At 38.8% G+C, this 9,932-nt stretch overlaps 1 protein-coding gene across 2 annotated transcripts in view; it reads left to right on the top strand.

The window, feature by feature from the left end:
* Positions 1-2,426: 2,426 nt before the first annotated feature.
* The window catches only part of rin2a (Ras and Rab interactor 2a), a 56,791-nt gene continuing 49,285 nt past the window's right edge, over positions 2,427-9,932 (top strand). For both annotated transcript variants that reach the window (XM_042433964.1, XM_042433963.1), the window contains exon 1: positions 2,427-2,650. The gene's annotated coding sequence lies outside the window, so the exon portion shown is untranslated. The remainder of the gene's footprint in view (positions 2,651-9,932) is intronic.

Below are 9,932 nucleotides of genomic sequence, written 5' to 3'. Positions count from 1 at the left end.
AAAAAAGCGTCTCCATGACTTTTTCCACATGTTATTTTGTAGCTGGAACCACAAAAATTGCAAAACTGGTCCAAGTGAGACACAGGTGACATATGCTCCAAGTCATGCTTGTGTAATACTTTGTTTAGCTTCACAAACATTCTGATTCTTTTACATTTTATTTTAAGTTTGATTAGGATGCTTTTTGCAAATAGTCAAGGAATATAATAAATCGTGTTTAATAGCCTTGCAACACAAGAAACTGTTGAAATGGACACATGCCAGGAATACATTCACTTTAGTTCTTAAAGGCTTCATGTCGTAAGAAGTTAAATGTAAGTTGGTTTTACACCAGTATTTCTTTTTCTGGAGAAGTGCAATTCCTGCAAAATATGTTTTGTTCCTCCTTCCACTGCTGATGATTAGTTTTGCAAATACAATAAAATCAAAGTGCATCACAAAACATACATATAGTGTGTGAAAATATGAAGCGGCAACCTCTGAGACTGAAAAATGAAGCCAATGCAAAAGTGCCAAAAGCTGCAGTTCTTGAATGGCCGCTTGAGGCTGGCTCCAAAAGTGAGTCAATCCCCATATTAAAATGCCCAACTTCACAACAGAAATAAACATGTTCACAGCCTGGTACTAGCTTTAGGGTCAGCTCTGCCTTCTCGTCCAAATACAGTCACTTCCGGCTCCAAAAATCCAAGATGGCAATGGTCAAAATGCAAACTCGACTTCAAAATGGGAGTCCACAACGTGACAGTGGCTAATGTCCATTATTTTTTACAGTCTGTGGAGAATATACGTTGAGACAACCTGCACTGCATGAAAAAAATGAAATTATAGATAAAATAGTGCCATGTAGGCTACAGCATGATCAAATCCTTGCAATAAGCTAAATTTCTTCAGGATGCATTCATTATATATGACCTCTAAAGTGCAGTTAATTAATTGTAAAGGTTAAAATTTGAATATGGATGTCATTAATATTTAGCTGTCCCATCACCAATTAAGTTACCAGTTAAAAAACAGGATTTTCCCTTTTAATACTGAAAAATCACAGAAATTTACAAGTTTAGATTTGTTATTTTGTCATAATTAGAGTCTTAAAGGGCATTTTGTCCAAGTGTAACTACCCGTCTTGATGACTTAGAATTATTTTCCAAGCTACATGTCAGCATGTGGTTATTGCTTTGAACTGGATGTAAACCCACAGGCCTAAACCCAGGAGAGGGACCTATAACATGTTCCCAGCCTGGACACGTGATATGAAAGTTAATGCAGAGTTTGTTTTTGTTCCTTTGCAGCACTTTGGGGGGAAGGAGGCAGCGACATCAAGCTACCCAGTTGGGCAGAAAAACTCCGGAAGTAGTGCGGTTTTTCCTTCAATATAAAAGCAATGATTTTTTTTTTTTTTATCTTAAAAATATTAATATAGAAATATATATTTTTTACAGTCTATGATATAAATAGAAGGCTGTGTCACAGATCTGGGATCATCTTGTGCCATTCGGACACAAGGCCAGCATAAATTTGGCATTGCAGACCTACTATACAATGTGGAAAACCTTTGGAAAATTTTATAAATGACAGAAAATAAATGCCGTACAGGTGACAAAGGCTATGATTTCCCCTTTCCTCAGGCCACATTATTGCCTTATCTATTTAGAAAATGCCTTTACTGTGCTCACATCACTGTCTATTCACAAAACACGTACTGCCTCAGACAACTCTTTTTCTGTAGGCCATTATTTTTTGTGCTGTTAAATACAGTATAATGAAATAATGATAACTTTTCTGTGAAGTTGTCTCATTGTAGTTTGTGGTCACTTCAGTTCAAAGGCTGTATATGTTAACTGAGCTGACTAAGTTGAACTGGGTATTCAAACTTTTTCATGTCAAGGACCCCTAAACTGACACAAATTAGACCACGGACCCCCATTTGATAAGATTTTGTCCCAGGGTCCCCCACCTGATAAGATTTTTGCTTTTAGATGTCTTATTACAGAAAGTGTAGGAAACTCATGACCAAACTAGTCATACATTCTGTCATTGTGTTACGTATAGACGAATTATAGTGCAAATAAATTATTTCACTTTTTGCTGGGGACTCCCTGAAACCCCTCAAGGACCCCTGAGATTCCCTGGACCCCATTTTGATAACCACTGCTTTGGAATACAATGAAAGAAGAAGAAATCTGATTTGCCAGAAGAAGTTATCATCTAAAACAAATCTAATCTATATAAACCATTTAGCCCACATGGTAGAATAGTATTATGGTATTCAGAGAACTTTTTGGAAACGGTACAATTCAGAATCTGAAATTATATTAAGAAGTATTTACATGCAGTAGGCGCATACGTATTTTATTTTGAAAAGCATGAATGGAAGTGTATTGCTCTTGTGATGAGTTTTACACAAAGGGAGCAGTGACGCCAGCTATTTACTCCACAGAGAGTTTAGGACCATGGAGGGAACCGGCACAGGATTGACTATGTCCACTTGCTTTCCTCCCCTGAAACTATGAGAAACTTGTTAATTATTACAGTTCATAACAACAATTATCAAGCAGTCTCGACATGGAGCTATGATGGTATTTACGTATTCAGCAAATCGTGCTGTGGAGTTTTCTTCTGCCAAACTGGAATAACACACACTCCGTAATAGGTAAGTACCGTTAAAGTTAGCAGTCCTTTGTGTTGACATACCGCTCCGACAATACCCTGTTTTTCTTTTCTGTTGTCAACTTCCAAACTCAAATGTATCTCTGTCTATGGAGGAAAGCGAAACTCCCTGACATAGGATCATTATTTATTGTGGTTCCGTCAATAATAATGCAGCATTATGTATGAGGAATCCTGCGGGACGTGTTGTACAAGTTATCAACACCTGTTGCTCGACGTCAGTGTCTGAAGAGTCCAGATGAAAGCGAACGCACCAATTAGTCACATAGAGTTTCACATTTTAAAAAGTATTGTTGTTTTGCAAGCCCACATAGAGTATAAACTGCTATTTAAGTTTTTTTTGCCGGTCTCCAGGAACAAACCTTCAGTTCAGCATGTAAATAATCCAACACAAACCACGTACGTCGAAAAATGCAAATGTTTTAATTCAATCAAGCAGCCTAAGACCATCGATGGGATGTTTACTGTGGTTTAAAGCATTTTAATACACTTTCTCGATATCTTTCAGCCCATTCCTGTACCATATATTCCCATTAATTAATTGAGTTTGGTGTATAGTTTAGATATGTTTTATAACGCTTTGCGTGGTTGACAGTTTCTATCTACACGTATCATTTCTAATTTGATAAAGTACACAACTTTTCAAACAGAGCTCATGTTGCGTTTTCACTGAGTGATGTGATTCAGGTAGACGTCCTGTTATAGATCCAGTACTATCAGGCTAATGACCCAGATTAATGAGAATGAACTAGAGTTAACAAATTCCTTTGCATTCTTGTTGGAGATGCAGGAATTAGTTACAATAACCAACTAATAAGCTCTGAATCATCATGTTAAGAAAACAAATTGAGCTTGTCCCCAAAAGTCTCATAGCCTGAAGCATTTGTTGATATGTGAGCAGTGCCATATTTCAGCTCAGCATAGAAATCCACTTGTCTACACTGGTGTTGTGTTGCTGGTGACTCAAGACTCAGCTTTCTTTTGCCCCTGAATGTTTCCAGCTCACAGATTGGTGTGTCATCTATTGTTTGCAAGGTAATTAGACTGCTGTTTAAGTTGCTGCTAGGCATTTGCCAGAGTTCTCAGACTGTAACCCTACCTATCCACCAGCCTCTCTCATGGTATCGTCTCCCTTCAGCCCTTTTTTTCTCTGTGAAAAGCATGAAAAAGAGCAAAAGTATTTCCTGGTACTGGCCAAGACCCTGGTTTTTCAATCTCCTCAGAAATCTGCTAATGTGCTTAGTGCTCAGTGTCAGGACCAAAGCATTCTAGTGCTGTTGGCTACCTCAAACCTGAGTCACAGGTCAGGAATTCAAGAAGGCTACATTGGCCTGGCAGCCTGGTTTGTTGTGTGGCCACCTCCTTTAGAATGCCAAGCTCACTCTATTTACTCAGGTGGAGTAAATAGCACACGACACAGATCATTGATGATAAATTCACTAGAGAGGTATCTTAATGCAGGGTGACCTGATAGCCAAGTGGTTAGGGTGCATACCACATGGGCACAAATGCCCTTAGCAGCAAGTCCCCAGTTTGATTTCCAGCTGGCAGGACCATTCGCTGCATGTTGTTCTCCTACTCTCTTTCCCCACATATCTGTCTCTCCATAACAACAATGGAGATGACAGGTAGTGTCTGGCTTACATTAGTGGTATTGCTAGTGATTGCAGTTCATTCCAAAGAAATTGCTGTGATTAGTGGATTCGCTCAAAATGGTGAAGTAAATCTGTGCTGATAATTTGTGTCGTTAAATTTTGGTGAAGTTTGACCTGCAAATTTCCAGCGTTGACCAATATCAAGCCGCTATTGACAGTGCTGACCAATTAGCCTAGTTGATGGAGAGTGGGAGAGTCCAAAATGGAGGAGATTATTAGCTGTGTGGCACCTTTCACTTTTATTTACCCAGGTAAAAACTGCCCCACAAAAGAGCAATGTTTTCAGACAGTTATGAGACAGGAGGCAATGGTACAAATGCATCTTTTGAACGAACTGTGAAAAGTTATTGTCTTATAAGCGACTGGGCTAAGCTAACAAGCTAACCAGTTTTCTAACTGACTAGCTACTGACTAAAGTTTAGTCAGTAACTTTAAATTGAATGAAATGGTGTGCAGTAATGAGCAAAATGTCAGGGGGAGGTAAACAAAACAGTAGATAGAAAATACAGAGAAGATGTGGGAGCTATTGTGACTGACTAATGCTAGCCCGGCTGGGCAGCTAGTGAGGTAGCGGTTCACCAACTAGTCCTGCGAGTAGTCACTATGTCAACAAGCTTCTGGCCTCACCTATTTCACATGGATGAGCGAATATGACTTTTTGGCATGATTGCCACTTAACCCCCCTGCACCTTTCAATCTGAAGCTAAGAGCTGGGTAATTACAGGTAATTTGACCCAGGTGAGCATGCAGCCCTGCTCACTGAAAGGGTTTCAGTGGGGAGTCTGACACTGATTGGTGACAGAATGACAGAATGAACACTGTTTACTGTAGTAACTGAATAGTAACTCTGATACCCCATTCAGACCGTCACAGTCAAACCAGCATTGACAGTCTACCTGTATGGGTCAATATGTGTCATCCCACCCTCTTTCACAACCCTCCTCCTCCCACTGCTGGACTCTGCTTGCCTTTGGTGACACAGTTTCTCTATAAGGATGGAAATTAATTGATGTCTAATTGTCATTTTTGACTGACTGTCCAAAAAGAGAGAGAGACAGGGAGGAAGTGTGCCTTTGGGACGAGCAAGAGAGCAAGAGAGAGGAGCAAAACTGAAACTTGACTTTATATTGTAATCATGTAACACAACTTTGTTATTCAATGATAAGGAGCTACACTGTAGAGTCTCTGCTAATGGGTAATATTGCCAAATAGGTGTCTGGTCTAATTTGGATTTGTTGAGATGTCTTCATAGAAAATATTCAATCCCTGGCTTAGAGGATCATAAAAAAGCTATTTCCTGTGATGACTGCTTTCCTACAGATGCAAAAATGTAAAAAAGCCAAATTAATAAGTTAGATTAGATTAACTTTATTGTCCCAGAGGGAAATTGGTTTGTATTATGTGTGTACACAATTTAACATACACACTAGTCCAAGACAAAGTCCACACATGGCATACATCCTTAGTAAATGGTACACACAACTACACAGCACCGTCCTGCACTGCTCATTACTTGGTACTTGATGTGTTTGCATGTGTTTGTATATTAAGCATTCTGGAGACTTCCCTGAAGTCACCAGTGTGGCAACACTTTGCATTCCCTGTGAGTTGTGTTAACAACGAATGTGTTGTTGACAGAATTACAGTTTGTAGGTTATGCTACTCGCTTTGGTAAAGTTGGAAATATATTGATAGGTTCAAACTTTCTGGATCAATAAGTCATAAGCAAAACATTCTTAAAACACAAACAACACCTCCTTCCTACTTTAGTAAGGCAGACAATGAGCTGCAACCTAATTTTCACTCAAGTGAGCCGTCCTCCAAGCTGGACTAATAACATTGGTCTCCATGTGTGGCTGGCTGTGAGATGAGTGTGCAGAAACCATCTACAAAGTGCAACACACATAAACTTAGCTTCCTCACCATTTTTGCAGACGTCTTATTTTTGTGTTTAACAGTTTGTTCCCAATTGACTGGTGAAATAAGTTACTGTTATTACATTTTAAATAAATTATTTAAATTTGACCATATGGCCTTAGTGTGGTACATCCCCAACCCCCCCAAAACATATGGCAGTTATATCACTTGATTCCATTTGGCCTATCTTTTTAAAGAATGTCAATAAAATCAAGACTGGATAGTATAACAATGGCGTAGTTGTCAGTACTGGGAAAAAAAAACATTTAAATCAAAAATTGAATTGACTCGTGACCTTAAAATCAAGTCAAATCGAATTGTTGATTTGGAGAATCGTGACACCTCTTATCATTAAGCTTTGCATATTTACTCTTATTCTATCTGCCAAGAAGACTTTTACACTAATGACAAACATAAATGCAACAATAAAATGTGACTCCAATCCACTATTTTTCACATTCAACATTTCTGCATTTCTTTCTGTCCTCACACAGACATCTTTAATGATTGATAATGGTTAGCTAATACCATTGTTTTTGTTTGTTTTTCTTCACTGCAAAATACATATCTTTATAAAAGGAAAAGATTATTTTAAAACACAGCTTCACCTTTATTTCCTAGTACTCATACTTCCATTTTACAGTAAATGATGTCCCGTTGTGACAAGCTTTACTCAGAAAATGTTAAATGTTAAATGTTGAAGGGAAAAGTAGGAAGAAAATGCAGGTGAGCTGCAAAGTATGTTCCAGAGTTCCTGTAAGTGAGTAAAATTTTCTTTTAAACAGGATCTGGATGGATGAGGTCTTAAGTACACACTTATACACTGACTCATTTTCCTGAATGTTGAGATAGTGGTTTAACTCTTGAGTTGACTGATGCTCGGAGATTGTCTCTCTCTTAAAGAGGACCTATTATTCTCATTTCCAGCTCTAATTTTTTTTATTCTAGGACTCCACTCGAGTAGCTTTGCATGATTAACAGTTCAAAAAGATCCTTATTTATCTTGCTCTTTATGCAGCCCCTCAGTTCAGCCTCTGTCTCTGGTGGGCCGCCAGGCTAACAAGAACCACTGCCAGGCCAATAAAATATTTTTTTCAATGCCAATAATAATGCCAAGTATCCATTCATTTCAAAATCAATATTGCTTGGGGGTCTCTGTGCAAAGCTGTTCCGAAACGTGAGTAAACCTTACATGAGTTACATGAGATAGCGAGTGGCAGAAAAGTGACGGTGAATGCGAGCAGAGCAGAGGAAAAGGTTAGCAGTAAGTTGTCAATCTGGCAGTAAATGTACAGTACAGACTACAGTGTGTCAGTTAATAAATGCTGCAGCTTCTCAAGACCAAGAAAAGTCACGTCTGTTGTTTCCCCAACTGCTGGAAAATGAAGGGGGTTAGCTCCGAAGTTAGCAACAATTGGTTAGCCTTTGTTGCTGCAGCTGGTTGGTTAATCCATCCATCAATTTTGTGCCACTTTTCTAGGTTCAAGTCATGTTAATTGATTAATAATGATATTTGGAGTTATTGTTCTATACAGCTGGATAGTGCTGATAAAAAATGTGATATAAATGTGAATGAATTCATGTAGTTAATAATTGTAGACCTTATTATCTACTGGTTTTCCATCATTCTTTGATTGGTATGACTGTGAAAAGGATATTTAATGTTGGTGAACACTTCAGAAACCCTGCCTATCACTGCCTTTATATTAAGACATTGGTTGTGATGCACGTGCAGCAAGTTGGGTTAGTAACAACAGCAGTTTTTCAGGTCAACATTAACTTCTAATATTCTAGCAGCAAATGAACTTAGTGGGGAAAAGGTGATGGAATGAATGTTACAGAAAGTACAGAAAGATGTAATTCATTAGAAAAAAATGAATATGTATAGTAAGAATAACAAGAGGTAGTGTGAACCAATGAGATCAATTTGTCATCACTTCAGAAAATCAACTACACAAACATCCCACAACATCCCTTTCTCACACTATCAGTAGGAGATTTGAGTGTAGGTCTAAAAGTCTGCATTTCAATTAAAACAGAATATTCCTGACTCAGCCAGCAGCCACATCGCTGCTATCAGGAATTGGCAGTGATGCTACCACAACAAGCCAAGACATCATTAACATGTCATAAAGCTTGGTTCCCTTACATGTAAAAGTTCATACACATACTCATCTACACTCATTTGGAGTATTATGTATGGTGGGCAGTTACTATACTTCAAATTTCAACACACAGGCAAAAGGTTTCCTGTTAAAAGCTTCCACTAAAAACCTAGAAGGAGTAATGATTGACCCATGAACTTGTTCTTCATCAGCAGTGAAGATCACAGTGAAGCCGTATATGTGGAGGTTAATGGGGTTACATGTGAATAGTATTTTGAGTTTGAGTCTTAATTTAAACCCATTTCCATGAAGGTGGGGTGTCCCACCATGTGTAGTTCAGCACTTTTATTGAGGTGGTGTAGGTTTTGGCTTGGAATACAGGGTGTGAGTGTGGGTGTAATGCTTTCATAGCTGCCAGAGTCTGCAGCAGTGAGTGTGTGCGTGTTTACAGAGTGTGGCTACAGAGAACTCCCTCTCATGTCAATCAAGATATGTGTGTTTGTGCATGTGTGATTTTTGCTGCTGGTTGGTTTTCCATGGAATAAAACTCTGCCCTGTGCAAAGCGGAGACACGCCCAACCAAAAAGGAAAGGGAATGGAATGCATTTGACACACTTTTAGGGGCTAAACATTGGCATTTTTTGTAGGAGAAGCTAAATGGCTGCCATCATATCCCCCAGTTAAACCACAACCCACAGGAAATCCCGTCAGACAGGAGAGAAGCGCTCAGGAATGGTGGATGCCGACAGGGTCAGGAGGTTCGTTTCCAGAGACATTTTTCAAATCTGCTGTTGCCAATTTGGTTTAGTGCCTCACAACCCAGTAAGGACCTATGATTTACAGACAAGTGGAAGCCATTTTGTGCACCAAAGCACCATGTGCATTCAGAAAAATATGTTAAAACAACCAGATTCACAATACAAGTGATGGCCTTCTGCATACTGCACTAATCTCACTGGTTTGCAGTAAGATCATGTTAATATATTATTCAGACAACATCACATTATATTACATGCATTGAACACAAAAGAATGCTTTTAATTCATTAGTTGTATTAGTAAAATGTGTAGAAATGTTCAATTGACTCATGAACTTCTTTACCCTCTCTCTGTGTAATTGAATCTGGATAAGGGTGACGACAAAGTTCAGTATAAAATGTTTCAGTGAAGGCAGGTGGATTGATGAGAGGGTAATATTTTGACATCTCCTCCCCAGCTGCCTCTCCTCTCTCTGGGGCAGCACCTGGGAATTACTCCCTGCCCCCGGGGTCAAGATCTGGAAGTGGTTTGTGGCCTGCACTGTGTACGTGTGGAAAGGCAATAAAGCAACAGGAGGATTATAGGAAAAACAGATCACACACACTGGACCAAATAGCCATTCATGAATGTGTAAGAGATGTTATGAGAAACCTGAAACCAGAAACCAGAAACCAATTGTAGTCGTAAAATAGTAATCAGAGTTTAAGAAGTGAAGGTGAGTCATTTATGACTTTTGGACTTTTTTGCACCTATAAATCCTAGAATTTTACAATTTTATGCTAGGTTGGGTAGCATGACACAATTGGTTGTGGTTAAGATAATGTCTGTAA

The sequence above is a fragment of the Thunnus maccoyii genome, chromosome 14 (genome assembly GCF_910596095.1).
Source record: "Thunnus maccoyii chromosome 14, fThuMac1.1, whole genome shotgun sequence".
Classification (NCBI taxonomy): domain Eukaryota; kingdom Metazoa; phylum Chordata; class Actinopteri; order Scombriformes; family Scombridae; genus Thunnus; species Thunnus maccoyii.
Note: the sequence above shows the minus strand (reverse complement) of the source record. Positions and strands in the feature narration are given on the sequence as shown.